This window comes from Mustela nigripes, chromosome 14, assembly GCF_022355385.1.
Source record: "Mustela nigripes isolate SB6536 chromosome 14, MUSNIG.SB6536, whole genome shotgun sequence".
Classification (NCBI taxonomy): Eukaryota; Metazoa; Chordata; class Mammalia; order Carnivora; family Mustelidae; genus Mustela; species Mustela nigripes.
The window spans coordinates 83,610,642-83,625,962 of NC_081570.1; the positions used below are offsets into that span (position 1 = coordinate 83,610,642).

At 39.2% G+C, this 15,321-nt stretch overlaps 1 long non-coding RNA gene across 1 annotated transcript in view; it reads right to left on the bottom strand.

Moving 5' to 3' along the window:
• Nucleotides 1-7,711, bottom strand: part of LOC132001174 (uncharacterized) — a 78,219-nt gene extending 70,508 nt beyond the window's left edge. The window contains exon 1 of the long non-coding RNA XR_009399548.1: nt 7,645-7,711. This is a non-coding gene — a long non-coding RNA (uncharacterized LOC132001174). The remainder of the gene's footprint in view (nt 1-7,644) is intronic.
• Nucleotides 7,712-15,321: the final 7,610 nt, after the last annotated feature.

Consider the following 15,321-nt stretch of genomic DNA (forward strand, 5'->3'; position numbering starts at 1 on the left):
ACTGCACAATCCTCTCCACAGCCCACATCCTTAATATTGTTACTTGCTATCATTGTCCCTTGTCTCTTGTCAAAGTCAATTGTTATCTGCACAAATTGTCAGATCTAAATGTGAAACTGTCTCAGAAATTTAGCATCAACCCTGATTTTTAATATAGCAGCCAAAACTAACAAAAACCTCTTTTCTTCAGGGTAAAGAATCCTCCTATTTTGACCTGTCCTAATAGCTAGGATTAAACACTCCCAAAGTTGTTTTGGACAACCACATCCAGCAACAGAAAGGAATAGGAGACATTTTAATAAAAATATAAGTAAATGGTTTCCAAACTTCACATTCCCACCACCAGAAATCTATTTCAAATCAAATGCTTTTGAAAACTTTATAGAATTTGTACTGAACCTATTCTCAAAGTCCTAAATGGCCATAATGTGTCATATTCATCTTAAACTGTGCATGAAGCATTATGTAAATTATCTGAATAAAGTTATAGCTGACAGACCATGTTATTTTAATTTTTAGAGAACGGGAATATTATTTTGTGGTTAAAAGGTCAACTTGTATATACTATACTTGGAACAGGACAGTCAAACCTTTCAAATAAAACTATAATTTAATTTTGCTTGTAACTTAAATTTGCTTTGCTAATAACTATTGGAAAAAATATTGTACAGTCCTTATCATTGAAAATATATCAATCATTATAATTATACTGATAAAGTGAATTTCAATTATTTGTTTAAAAATTTGTGAATTATATATACTTATACATATAATTTATATGTATTTATACATATAATAGTAAATAAAATTTATCAGGTAACATATTTACATCAGAATTCACATGGAATAAAACAATTCCAGATTAAACAGTTACTTACAGTTCCAAAAAAAAATACTACTAAAATGTTCTCACAGGTTCTTCAACTATTTAGGAGTTATATCTGAAAGTCAGAGAAAGTAAGTTTTCTATATGAACAAAGAATAACTGCACTATCCATACACAAATTTGAGAATTATAATTTATATTAATATTAAATTAAACTTCAAATGTATGCATTTCAGCCATTTTATGTAATAGCTACTTTTAAAAGTACATTAACCAAGGTTGGGGTGGGAGGATGTAAAATTCTGTATAAAGATATCCTGAAAGAATTGCTTTTACTAAATTAATAAATATTTTTGAACACCTCTGCTGTGCCAGATACTGGATCAGGTATTTTAAAAGGCTATACCACTACTATGCTGTTTCTGAATTAAATATCCTAGACAGAAACCAGTCCTTTTTTTTTTTTCAGAAAAATGAAAAAAATAGTAATTTTCCAATTCTTTAACAATTGTAATTAAATTTACAAGCATGAACATTTGCACACAGATGAAAATATTTTAAAAGTCCCAGTATTTATTCTTCACCAACTACAATTATATACTTTGACTTGGAAAGAGTTATTTGTGATTTGGTCTCTTTAGGCTGAAAAGTTTCTGAGGTTGATCCCTAGTTTGGGGAGCCTCAGATGTCTTACACATATGGAGACATACATATATTCCCACGATAACACACTAGGATGAATCTATAACTCATTCTTTGGGGTTTTTCCTTCCTACTAAAACTTCAAATGAAAACCGAATGATGAAGAAGTGGCAAAAATATTTCCATGTATTTCATGTGTTGAAAAGTTAAGTAAAAATCTTAAAGACCAATTTCCTGTTTGATATCAAGACAAATATGTTGGTGAATGCATTTGAGAGATTTTGTCTTTTTTAAAGCTGCTTGCTTAGTTGTGGTATTGATTTGCACATCATCTGTATATAAAATAAAGAGAAGAATTCAGCCCCTTCCCACCCTCAGAACGGCTTCTTTTGAAATGGAGTCCATAGGAGGTGGAAGGGCTTTGAGAGAATATAAACCTAGCCCTCCTTGCTGTGATGAGACACTGAGGGCCAGGCAAGCTCTATGATTAGTCTGTTGTCATAGTTCACAACTGAACCTGTACTCAAAATCAGATTTTCTAGCTTTTATCCCAAAGTCCTTTTTACCTTAAGTATCTTATAATTGAGGGAAAAATGAGATTTGAGGTTTTTCCATAACTGCCTCAATTCTCTAATTTGCTTTGTCTTTATAAACACTTCCATAGCCTGTTTAAAAAAAAAACCAAAGTTAAGAAAACAAATTGTGCATGAAACTGGACCCATAAAGTAACCATTCTTAAATTTAATTCCCCTATGGTTATGCATAAAACAATCCAGAATGCTTGTCTTACCCTAATACATTGCTGTTATAAAGGAAAAAATTTTTGCATGCGTGCTTCTGATAGGACATCAGTTACAACATTCATTTATTCATTCATTCATTCTTCTTAGAGTCCAAAAACGAATGTAACGTTTGGTAAATATACAGAAACTATCTTGAAATCTGAAATAAGTAACTTTAGTTTATCTTGGGACCTGTTTGAACCAATCCATGAAATTGGCCACATTTTGTTCACAAAGATAAAAACAGACCTCAAGGGGCGCCTGGCTGGCTCAGTGGGTTAAAGCCTCTGTCTTCGGCTCAGGTCATGATCCCAAGGTCCTGGGATCGAGCCCTGCCTGCATCAGGCTCTCTGCTCAGCAAGGAGCCTGCTTCCCTCTCTCTCTCTGCCTGCCTCTCCGCCTGCTTGTGATCTCTGTCTGTCAAATAAATAAATAAAATCTTAAAAAAAAAAAAAAAAACAGACCTCAAACAATTATTTTTATGTATTAAACAAAAATTTTTAAAAATTGCATGAATATCAATTTACCCATTAAATTGTATTATTGTTACAAAAATAGTTTTTTAGAAACTGTGTCTCTTAGAGCATATATTTTATTCAAGTTTTAAAATAGACACTATTTTCAAGTTCGGCAATCATGCCACTATTGTAATATAATTTGTCAACAAAAAAGTGTATTAAGATATAAACTGTATTTTAAGCAAGAACATAGTATTAGTATATAGATTACAGCAATATGTGTGTTTACAGTTTGAAATTTAATTGAGATTTGGTATTGATTTGAAGCTAATAAATATAGTAAGCCTTATTTAAAATCATTATTTGAAAGTTTTAAAATTTATAGTTATCCCGTGTTGTTTTGCTTTATTTTAACTTTTGGTTCTAGTTTAGGTGGCATGTATGTAAATTTGCAGATAGTGTGGCATATCACTGAGCCTCAAAGGGTATTTCCACAAACACAGAAAGTGAAAATTATTGTCTTCGTACTTACAGAGCTAATAAAATACTTTCTGTTGATTTTGAAGATCAGATTGTCTTACTTAGCTCTCATTATTAACTAGAATATAATAGAATTTAGCCCTCAAAAGATTTAAGTAGTCACATAGTTGTAATCTGGACAACAATACAAATATTAGAGATACAATGTTCTGTTCTTAAGTTGCACTCACCAAACTCAGCTAATCACCAGGTACTAAACATGTTTCAAGAAACTTAGAACTCACAATATATTTTTTAGCTGGTAGCTTTTTGGATGAGTTGCAATGTCTTCTCAGTTAAAAAGCTTAGACATTCACACAGAGTATTTTGTAGATTGAAATTTAAGAACTGTAAGTCATTTAAATATTGGTGTCAAGGGGAAAAATATCTTTTAGAAAAATTACACTATAAAACTTTTTGTTTAAAACCTATTTAGCATTTACTTTATAGATACATAACTACTGATAATGTAACAGCTAACTGCAATAATAAAAGTTTTGAAGTATTCTGACATTAATGTTTTTTAATTAAAAATGTTTATTGCCAAAATAGATTTACTTTCAAATAGTCAGTCAAATATGTAGATAACTCTACTCTCTAACATTGTAAGATCATCATTCTGTCATTCCTATGGTATCATGATAGCTAAAACTGTACAGTATTAAAAAGTTGATGAAAAACTGTGATGGCCTTACACTGTCTTCTGTTTTCTTAGGCCTTCTCCTATGTCCTACATAAAAACACAAAATATTCCTCAATATATTCAGCACCTCCACCTACACACACACAAAAGTCTATTTTTATATTTGAAAATTTACCATTACTGATGTGCAATATAAGAAGAAAAAAATGATTATATGGGTTATGGAATTTTCTGTCCATCGAAATGCTATTTCATCATTGCTCTCCTTTACCTGGACATTCATTGACAGGTCTGTGCTGGTTCTAGATTGGCCCTGTTGTGACAACAGGAACCACATCATCCTAAAACAAGCAGTGGACTTGGGGGAAAAATCCTGGCTCCAGAACATGATTATCTCTTTGAAAATTACCTTGGTCAGAATCATCTGTCTACTACATATATAGTTTTTATATTTACATAGAGGCTGTCATGATCCTCAGCGGATCTCTAATCATGCATATCACCACTCCCTGGAGTTCTATTCAAGCAAAAATACAAGAACACAATTCACAGACACAAAGAATAAAATCAGTAAAATCTTTGTAAAATGCAGTTTCCATCAAACTCCTTACCTGAGAGTCAGTAGTAAACCATCAACCAAGATGATGTTTCTTACACCTACTAATGAATATCACAGTATAAATGTGAGTGTTCATAGACATACAAATCTCAATGGGAAACCTAAAATCTTCCATCTATAAGTCATTAAACAGTGTTCATAAAATGTGAGTACTTATGTAGACTTAACTAAGGTAAAAATAGTAGTAACAAAGGGAATTTTCATAAGTTTTCTACCCCCCCCAAGGAGCCCTAAGTGTTACTGTCAAACAATAGTCTAAGCTGTATCTATATCCTTTTCTCAGGTAGAAATTCTGTCCCTTTTGTAAAGCAAACCAAATTTTAGAAAAAGGTTGCATAGCCGTCTTGTATTTGGACATTAAATGAAAAAATGCAATAATTTTAATTCCTTAAAATCACCTGGATCTAGTATGAAAAACACTCAATCATTTCGTACTTCTTTAATCCTGTCTATGAATACTGACAGGGCAAAAACAATGACCGGCTAGTAGTGATATAATTTAAAATTCTATTTTCTGAGGAAAACAGGTTGTCTATAATAAAACAACTACAGCAATTTCAATTGAATAAAGTTTTGGGTTCTCTCTACCCCCTTGTCTAAAAAGGCCCAATCTAGTTAAATACAAAACAAAAAACACCACACACACACACACACACACACAGAGCTGTTGTTGTCTTTTTTTTTTTTCTTTTTCAATTTAAATAGGAACCAGCTCAGTCAGACTGACACCTAATGGAAACTTTTATGCGAAAATAATTCTGCAAAGGAAAGAAAGCAATGAGATAAATATTTAAACCACCTGAACCAAGAAAATCAAATACTTTTTGTTGACCATTTAGATTTCATCACTCGGATTTACAATTATTCCACTCTAACAATTATTATTCATTTATGAAGCAATTGCAATCATAAATTAAAGTGCCAGTGTCCAAGAACTGAATAAAATCGTTTATTTTAAAAAGTTCTTCCTCAAATCTCTCAACGAATGCCAGAGTATTACTTTTCCTTTCTGGCAAACTCGGCCCCCAGCTCCCTTTCTTCCTTTCAAACCTTACACACTTATTTAGTCAACCAGCAGCATGAGGCCAACTTTCCAAAGATCACCTAGTTACTAGATTATGTAGCTCTCTCTACTTTCCTACTTTCCCAATAAAACAATGCCACCAGCAGACATATTGAATTTTGTTAAATACATAACAAGCCCTTAATGACCAACTGGTGGATCCCTAGAGAAAGAAGGTAATTCAAGGAACAATGAAGGAAAGAACCATAGTTACATATTCTCTTGCTAGTTGTAGAATGTCGAGTGCAGAGGTATCATTTGTGCTTTTTCTCTTCTACTTCAACTCATTCTTAAAAGGGACTTGCCCTGGGAGCTTCTCGGAAGGTCCCCACGCATTTTCCTTGCAAACAACCCTCCCTGAGCGCAAAAGCTGTGAGTGTAGACACCCTGAGAGTAAATGAGGGATCAGACCCGGTGTAGTGGAAATAGGGACAGGAGAGGAGTGGCGTAGTGCACCCCTCACTAGGAATCCAAAGTACTGGAAGAAAAGCAAAGCTCTAGATGGGAAAGCATGAGAGCACGCCTGCCTCTTTCGAGGCACCTCGCTCTCCAGGGTTCAGAGCTGCCCCTGTGGAGCAAGATCTCAGTGCGGGTAGTACAAGTACTTCGCTCCCGGGAAAGGCGTCCTCCAAAGAGAAGAGGTGTCTGGGGCATAGCTCAGCTTAGAGCTGGTCTGGGAACGCCGCGAGGGAGATTGTCGCAGGCTTCCCATTTTGTTGTTTTTGTGTGTTTGTTTTCTCCCGCAGCTTCCACTTCTCAGGAATTCAGTCTTCGCAGCCTGCGCACAACCGAGGCACCACGCAGGGAGGAAACCTGGTTTTAGAGTCCCAGCAGGTTCTTGCTGACCCTACTGGAACCTTCTGGTCGTCTGTGCATTCTTGTCCCCAGCATTTTCTCCTCCCACCTTTGGAAGCGCCACTACCGGGCGGGCCCTGGCGCCTTGCAAGAGGAAAAGGAGAGTTGCAGAGCTGCGTGGTCCGCCGCCGGCAAGAGCTGAGCGCTCCAGCCTTCTTGACCTTCCTCCTCTTTTATGGTGGATCATCTCTCCAAGCTCCATCTTGGACATATCAACTCCTGCTACATCCGGCTGTCCACAGGAGTGTCTGGGTGTGCTCGAGGGGATCGTGGGTGGTTGCTTGTTCTTCACTAGGAGGGGACAAATCCGTATGGTTTTATAGTCCATTAATATTTGAAACAAACAAACAAAACTGCAAGTAGAAAAAGGGAAAGGCTTGCTCTTCCTCTCGTCCCTTCGCAGCAGATCTGAGAAGGGGAACATGCCTTGGGTTTGTTGGTGTTTGAGACTCGTCCTAAAAGCAGAGGCAGGGAAGACAGCGCTGAAGAGGTGTCCTAAAGAAACTGGACGACTGAACAGTCACTGCCTGCCCCAACCACTTTCAGGAAGGTTCCAGTTCTGTGCCACACCGCAACCAATCCGGTTTCCATTCTGTTTCTCCACCCCTTCGCGGAGAATCCGAAAAGAAAGTATGGGTCCCTGAGGAGACCCGCCACACACTACCAATCTAGAAGTTCCGCGGGGACCCAGGCCCCTGTCCCCCGCCCCCTTCCCAGCCCCGGCCGCCACGTCTAGCTGCGCAGTGGCACCGCCGGGGGGTGGGGCTCCGGCACCGCCCCGGGCCGGGATTCGCGAAGTCACGAGCTTCCGCAGCTTGCGGGGGCACCTTCGCCCACGGACACGCCCTTTCTGCGGAGGCAGCCCCTAGCGACCCTCTGCCGAGCTCCTGCTCCTCACTCGCGACGCTACCAAACTGCTCAAGGCCTTTCAGTCATTCTCAACTTTAGAGACTCGCTCAGTCCCCGTCTCTCCCCCAAGCCACACCCCGGCGAAGAGAGGAAGCGAGCAGGCCGGGGACGCCGAAACTCCGCGCAGGCTCCGCTGAGCAGACCCCCATCCTTTCCCCGCCCCTCCCCTCCTCCTCGACCCCCGCGCCCCGGCGCGGACCCATTCTACAGCCCCAGTCACCAGAGGCAGGGCGCGCAGAGCCTTTCTGGTGGGGTGTGCCTTCTAATCAAAGAACACGCGACCCAGAGCGAAAACAACGAGGAAAGGAAAAGATCAAAAAAGTGCTACCTTGGCAACCACAGGCGTTTAGAGGCCAGCTGGTGGGCTGGAAGGGGCGGCCGCTGCCCGCCTGCCGCTGGTACTCTCCTCGACTACGCGTATTCTTAAGCAATAACAACGTAATCCGTATTATCCACCCAAGAATACCCGTCACCGAAGAGAGTCAGAGGACCAAGCTGCTGCTGCCGCTGCTACTGCTGCCGCTGCTTCTGCCGCCGCCGCCACCAGAACTCTTGCTGCTGAGCCCGCCCCTGGCTGGGGCTGGGCTGAGCTTGACCGGGACCATAAATCCATAACTCGATTTCCCTAAAGAAGGATCCAAAGCTGTGCTCTGCTGCTTCCTGCCCAAATCCAAATGGCTGCTTTATTTCCAGTTCTGAAAGACAAATCACAAAACCAAGCACTTAACACAGAAGGAGAAGAGTGCTCTCTTCCCAGTGAGGAAGGAGGATGTGGGAAGGCTCTTTGGGCATAGGGTGGGCGTGACAAGTAACCTTTAGTTTACCTGGTGCTCTCTCAGTGCCTTCCTCTGTACTTGTTCTGCTTGGTACTCGCTCTGGTCTCGGCCAGCCCACTCTAGGTGCTTTGATTGAGTGTCATGGCAGCAAGAGAGCCCTGTAAGAGACATGCATAGTTAAGCACACAAATATTACAAATGTATTTGCCTAGACGGCTTTAAGAAGAAGTGAGGCTCAAATAAAGATAGGGTCATGCATGGGTGAAATTTTCAGCAGTGTGTTTTGGAAATGCATTTTCTCAAGCCCAAGATCACAGAAAATAAACACTCATTCAATTTACTACTTGAAATCAAATACTTATAGATCTACAAAAATAGGCATCTCTCCCTTGAAGGCCTTACAGCTATACAACATAATGATTTTTAAAGTAAAAAAAAAAAAAAAAAAAAAAAAAAAAGCTTCAAAGCACAAAATAATTAAACTCATTTTCCATAGTATCAGAACTCACTGAGTTGACAAGCTGGTAGAGTTTATATGATTTAGGTAGGCATCGTTTTGTAGTACCACAATGTGTAATTCCATAGCCCACCTTTTTAATATACTATATAAATGCATTGCTGTGCAGTTGTTGTGAACACCTCTATAGGAAAGCCTTTGAAGCTCTGTCTTCATAAAAATTGTTTAAGGGGAAAAAAAACCAAAAAAATAAAAACTCATTTGTAAAGTGACTGTAATTTTGGCTTTCAGAGAGAGATTCTTTGATGATCAATATGGCTCTTACTGGAAAAGCTTTGTCTTAAGATCCTGCAGTGAATATTCTGATAATAAGGGTTTATTGTTCACTAAATAAAATGAACAAGTGCAACGTCACTACCCAAGACATGTTGTAGCTCCATTAGAAAGTTCTCTATTTGCTTTTCCCTTTACTCTCAAATATATGGGAGAACATCCATGTGAGTGAAATAGGGAGGGGATATGGAAACATGGCAATAGACATTATGATTCCTTAAATTATGTAAGTGCAAATAGCTCTTCATCAAGGAGTAATTATATAACAGAATCTCTCCCACTACCACAACTCATATCTAACTGACCTGGTTGCAATTTAAGGCACTTAGTTCGTGCTTGCTCTTATAATTCTTTTCTTTAAATATATTACTTCTCCAGACACACCAACTCATCATTTTCCTAACACATTACAAATAGAAAAATCAACATGAATTCTAGGTTTTATGATCAGTTGTTTTATATATAATACCTGATGCTTAAAATAACTCAAAAAAGCAGTATTGCCCAGTTAATAGCCTATTTTATGGTATTTTCAGATGACTCTTAAGTACACCTTTCACAAAAAGACAGATGCCAATTAAACAAATAAATAAGCACTATTTTCTGTCATTATCTAACATAGCTATAAAGTGGAGCTTTTCTCTGGGGGTGCTACAACCAAACACACACACACACACACACACACACACACACACACAGAGAGAGAGAGAGAGAGAGAGAAAGCTGACAGGTTCTCTTCAGCTTGAACTCCTAGAAACAAAAGCCCTTAGGGAAAGTAATGCAATAGTCTATGAGCAAAGTGTACATTTGCTCCTGAACTCTTCCATTTAAATCTCAACTAACGTTAAAAGGAAAACATATTATCCAGATAGATTTTGATTTACTAAATGGAGCATTCCTTTTGAATTAAAAAGGATTACTAAAACATATATACACCACACACACACACACACACACACACACACACACACAGGCACACACAGTACATACATACACAGCAATACATGGCATATCATAATCACAGCATAAATACCCAAACAGATTTTCAGTGCTTCCTGAGTAATCTCCTTTAGTTTTGCTTCCTTACAATTGAAATAAAATACATGCACACACTGACCCACAGATTCACACGCTTTAAGAAACTAGAACAACGTAGTTGATACGTTTTCTTTTTATCCAAGTAACCACTGCCAGCCCTTTCTCTACCTACCCAAGTGTTTCACCAGCTTCAGCACCTGGACGAGTGGACAGCTCAGCCCGGGCCGACTGCCGGCAGCACTCGCAGCAGAACTGACGCTCTGAGCTCTAACCAAAGCTCTCTCGTGCTTCAGCGGGGCAGCCTGACTTACGAGAACACCATTTCCTACGAGACCACTGCCGCTGGGTGCATATTCAATTCAAACCTCCTTAAGCTGTCGGATTTCCCCCACCCATCCACCCTCCTCCCTTCTCCACCCTCCACACAAAAACAGAAAAGGGAAAAAGCCCAATACCATCAGGGCGTTTGTTGATCAACTTACACTTTGCTTTTGAATATTTAGATACCGCTAGCGGAGCAATAGCAACGGGGGCTTAGGTCCGCATTAAGTACCTTTGTTCATCGACTCCTGCAAGCCATGTTTATTAGAATCTACATTTCTCTAGCTCCCCAATAACCAGAGGTGTGTTTTGCGGGCAGGGGTTTTTAGCACCTTTTGATCTCCCAAGGCCACCGCGACTGACTGCCAGTCCCCACTACTTTCCCACCCTGTCCCCCACACTCCAACACCCATCCCAGTTAAACGCTTGGTAATTTGCAACCAAATATACATAAAGAAACGCGACAAAGCAATCGGTTTGAGGAAATAAGCCAATTAAGCCAAAGCAGAAATGCTTCTCTCTCTCTCCCCCTCCCCCTTGCCTCCCTCCCTCTTCCTCTCTCCTTCCCTCTCAAGTAGAAAGGGGGAAACACCAAGGAGAGGGAAAAAATCGGGAGGAGGATGGTAGTCGACTCTTACAATCAATGGAAAAACACTATACACATCCTTACTGAATAATACTCTCCTTCTCAGACAAAAAGAAACACATTTATCGATGTAAACATAGTCTCCCTCTTTCACACATCCTACATCCTTTACGTTTGCTGAGATTTGTCTTGCGGTATAGCAAAGTAACTGTCACAAATCCATCTCGATTGAAGTGCTTACCCTCTAAATCCAGGTTTCAAGCGGGACTCCAACCGTGTGTAGAAGCCAGAGTCATCTGATGAGCGGTGAGGTAGGCTCTGGGCAGTGGGAGCTGCTTCCCTCCGAGTGCCGGGTTACAGTGTTAACAAGCCCTGGGAAGGGACCTCGGTGCCTCGCGCTGGCTGTGCCCCAGTGCCTTCGCGTGGTGGCGGCTTGCTCACGCTTCCAAGGAGTCCCAGGCGATAGCCTTCAGCTGATGCGAGCTTCCAGAAAGGAGTGGGGAAAGGGAAAAAAAAAAAATCATCTAATGCAATCAAATCGATCTGATCTACACCATCTGTCGCCTGCCACTATACACAAACGTTAAAATAGGAAAACGGAAAACACTGACAGCCCGAGAGGGTTGGTCTGCAAAGAGTTCATTTTTAGCAGAGCATAATTGGGTATGGTCGGCATACAGTTACAAAAGCTGCTGTTAACCATCCAGTAGTGGATCCCAAACATGCTAATGGTGGATTAATTGAGGAAGATCTGACGTGCAAGCTTCATAGTCTCTTATTCATGACTTCCCAATGGGAAAGGACCAATGCCTTGTGGGACTATGGTAACATACAGTCAAAAAGCTGCTAAGAAAATGGCTGTGTGTTCACAGCACCTCTCTCTGATAACAAACATATGTCGACTAAAACGGTTTAGTAGAATGGGAGGGGGGGTGTTAGAGAATAAAATTTTCTTTCTTGGTATAAGCAATTCCCATCTTCTTTCTTTAAAGAAAAGCAAAAATAGATACCATATCTTTACCATAGTGGAGGGAAAAGGATGGTTTAAAAGGTTTTTATCAAGATTAAACTCTACTATATAAAAGAAACGGAACATTCCTGTGCAGCAATTCTTAAAAAAAAAAAAAAAAAACTATTATCATTTTTTTCCTTACTGTGATCAAAGTAGATCCATAGCATGTGCAGTTTATAGAAACTCAGCCCAGTTAATCCCACCAGGATTGACTCAAGGCTGTTTAATGCCAGGTACCCTTTTGACTTCTTGAAATCAGGATGCCTCTTGGGCAAGACATTTTGCATTATTGAAAACTGACATAATGAATGTTAAGTGTGATTGCAGTGAGGAGAGTTTTCTTTTTTAATTCTACAATCATTCTCTCCAGCCAAACCCCTTTTTTGGTCTGTTTCCAGTCTCCTGATCAGCTGATGGGGGAGGTATAAGGATTGGGGAAGGAGTGGAGATATGGGACAGGGGAGGGAGATTGTACGTTATCAATAGCCAATAAATTCAAGTCTATCTGTAATGAAAATTATGGAAATTAAAAAATCACTTATTAGCTGCCCATCATGATATTTAAATATAAACCAGTTTTCAAAATTGATGTTTTATATGTAGACAGAAAATATACTGCAAGCAATAGTGTGATGTCACCCACCCTGTTGTAATTTTAAGACTAAAACAAGAGCATATTGAGTTTATTATCTACATGTGACATTCTTTCATTATATATATATATATCTAAATATTCCATATTTCCTCTAATTTTGTCACCTATCTGAACATTGAAAACTGTGTTCATTTTGATTTTGCTCACTTTTTTTGGAACATAAATTATGTATTTCATAGTAAACAATTAGTGTTTAGGATAATTCTTGAGATAGCTGAATTTGGCTAGTGAAACTTCAATAATCTCTTTAAGAAAAAAACCCCAGCAGTTATGAATTAGATTAATTTAAAAATATAGCTGGAAGACAAATCAAACAATTTACCTGATCTTTTGTTTCAATATACATTAATTAAGCACTCTTTCCAACCTACACAACATTCCAGGGTCATAGTCAGAAATCCAAGACTAATAGCTCAGCCTCCTTTGTTGTCATTCGTGTCAAGCTATTGCCCCCTGCAGGTTAGGCTGAAAGTGCAGGCAGAATTTGGCCAAGTCCTCTGGAAATATATGGTAGTCATGTTTGTCCTCTCCCAATATTTAAGTAGGGTCAACTTTTTTTTTAAACTTTAAGTTGTTTGCATTATGAACTATTGATTTAGAAACATCAAGTAAGTTTACAAAAAAATAAGATTTAAAGATAGGCAATTTTAATTTTCCTTCTGAGACTTTTGCTGAGTGGAACAGACCTGTGGATACTTTATTGTCACGCAGGTAATACCTTGATGCACTTAATATAGTTTCTTCGTCTTCTCTGATCTTTTTTACACAAGGTCCAGGACAATTTAAAAATGAATGTAACAGAACTGGAATTTTGACTTCTTAGTAATAAAGAAATAATCTGGGACAGTTTATTACTTGATGTCAGTGTGCTCTTTGTAGACTCAATGATGAACATTCAAATCAAACTCATTTGGATTCTTCCTACTGCTAATAAGATAGGGACGATTACACTGTTTTTCTGGATTATAAAATGAAACATTATTTAAACCTTCATCTTCCTGCCATCCCATGCTCCTTTTCTCCAATCAACCTTTCCAAACAAGGAAACTTGCCAAGATGATATAAATTTATTGTTGACAAAATAGAAATTAAATTACATCAACTCTTCCACAGTATTAGAAAGTGGAGCAGGCTTATGGGAATGATTTCAGAAGGTTTGTGGGAAGACTCCTTTATATTTTCTAAGTCATGATATGATTATTCACACTGAGTTATAAAGAACCCTGCAATGTTATATACCTATTATTTAAATATATATCTCATTGAACAATAGGATATCGTTATGCAAAATAGCATCAATTCTAATGCCAAATAAACATTCAATAAGAATTTTACCCAAATGTTAGAAGTATTATTTCCACATTGTGCTGAAGTAGTTAGAAACGTAAAATGCCTTCTGTTATCTCGGAGCTACCTGAAATGCTCACAAAAGACTTAAATAAACTATAGTGGCAAGACTCAGGGCTTTCTTGGGGGATTCCCCACCCCAGAACTACTGATGCTTTTCCCAGATCTTCCAGAATAGAAACATGGGATAGAAATTGGGGATGACTATATCACATTTTAAACAAACCTAAAAACAAAACCAACTAACCAAACAACCAATGAAAACCTGATTGCCTATCATTGTTTTATTACATTTTAAAAGCTTGTTGTTAAATTTCAAAAAAAGACTTTACATCTCTAAATTAAGATCTTTGCCTCTGCAGTTCATTAACACTCTTGCTCTAAGCAAAGAGAAGCTTTGGACTAGGCTGTTGGACTATTAATTGCACAACTTATTGTAGCCAGAGTAGTGACTGGTTGCTTGCAGCTGACATTTCTAGTTGTCTTCGAGTGTACATTTTTAAAGGAAATAAAATTCACCTCTGAAAATTATATATATTATATATATATATGGTATGATTACATATGACTATAGAGAAAAACACATTGCTATTGAGTCAGAACATTTCAACTATTTTGATTCAAATACCTATCAAATGCTTATCTACAGAGTTGCTTTTAATTAGTGTCCAGAAAAGAGAGATGGTGTTATTTGACCTGTAGGTCTGAATCAAGGAAAAGTTTTGTTTTTGTTTTTGTTTTTGTTTTTTTAGTTCTCCCCAAGTACTAAACAGCAGATTGCCTGCAGGTGCCCTGAAAAGCACACTCTCGTTCCTCTTACTATCGCCACTATTGTTCTAATTGCTTCTAAAAGATCCCGAATAGGCTTCTAGGTACCTTGTAATGTTCTGTTATTGCCGGGATCCTGAGTTATTAGACATTTTTGTCCTCAGAAGCGAAAGACCAGGCAATCTTATTCATATGCATCCTATGACTCAACTCAGTTTCCACTTGGCGGGCACGCGCTTGCTTGCGTGCTTGCGCGCGCGCGCGTGTGTGTGTGTGTGTGTGTGTGTGTGTAGGTTCATCCCGAAAGAGCTTGTTTCCAGTGGTTTTCAAATGCAAATGCACTGGGAGTGGTGGGGGCGGTGGTGGAGTGCGGTATATGGTTATGGGGGGATTTGGGGGAGAGATGGTAACTTTATACAAATTGAAGGCCATCACTACTACTGCAGATGAAAACAACTTAGATCTGAGGGACCCTTTAGAAAGATACAGTATCTTCCTGATCTAGAGGCAGGTCCCAGCGCTCGCGTTATTTTGAGAGAGGGTCCCGAAGCCCGCCAGAGGCCAGTTCTCGCGGGCGGGCCTCGGGGCTAAACTCTCGTTCGGTGAGGGGAAGCGCGCCAGTCGCCAGGCCCGGTGCGCCATCGCGGAGCAAGGCCAGCCGCCCCGGGCCCGGGCTCGGCTCACTTTCCTCGGACGCCCCGAAGCAGAGCCA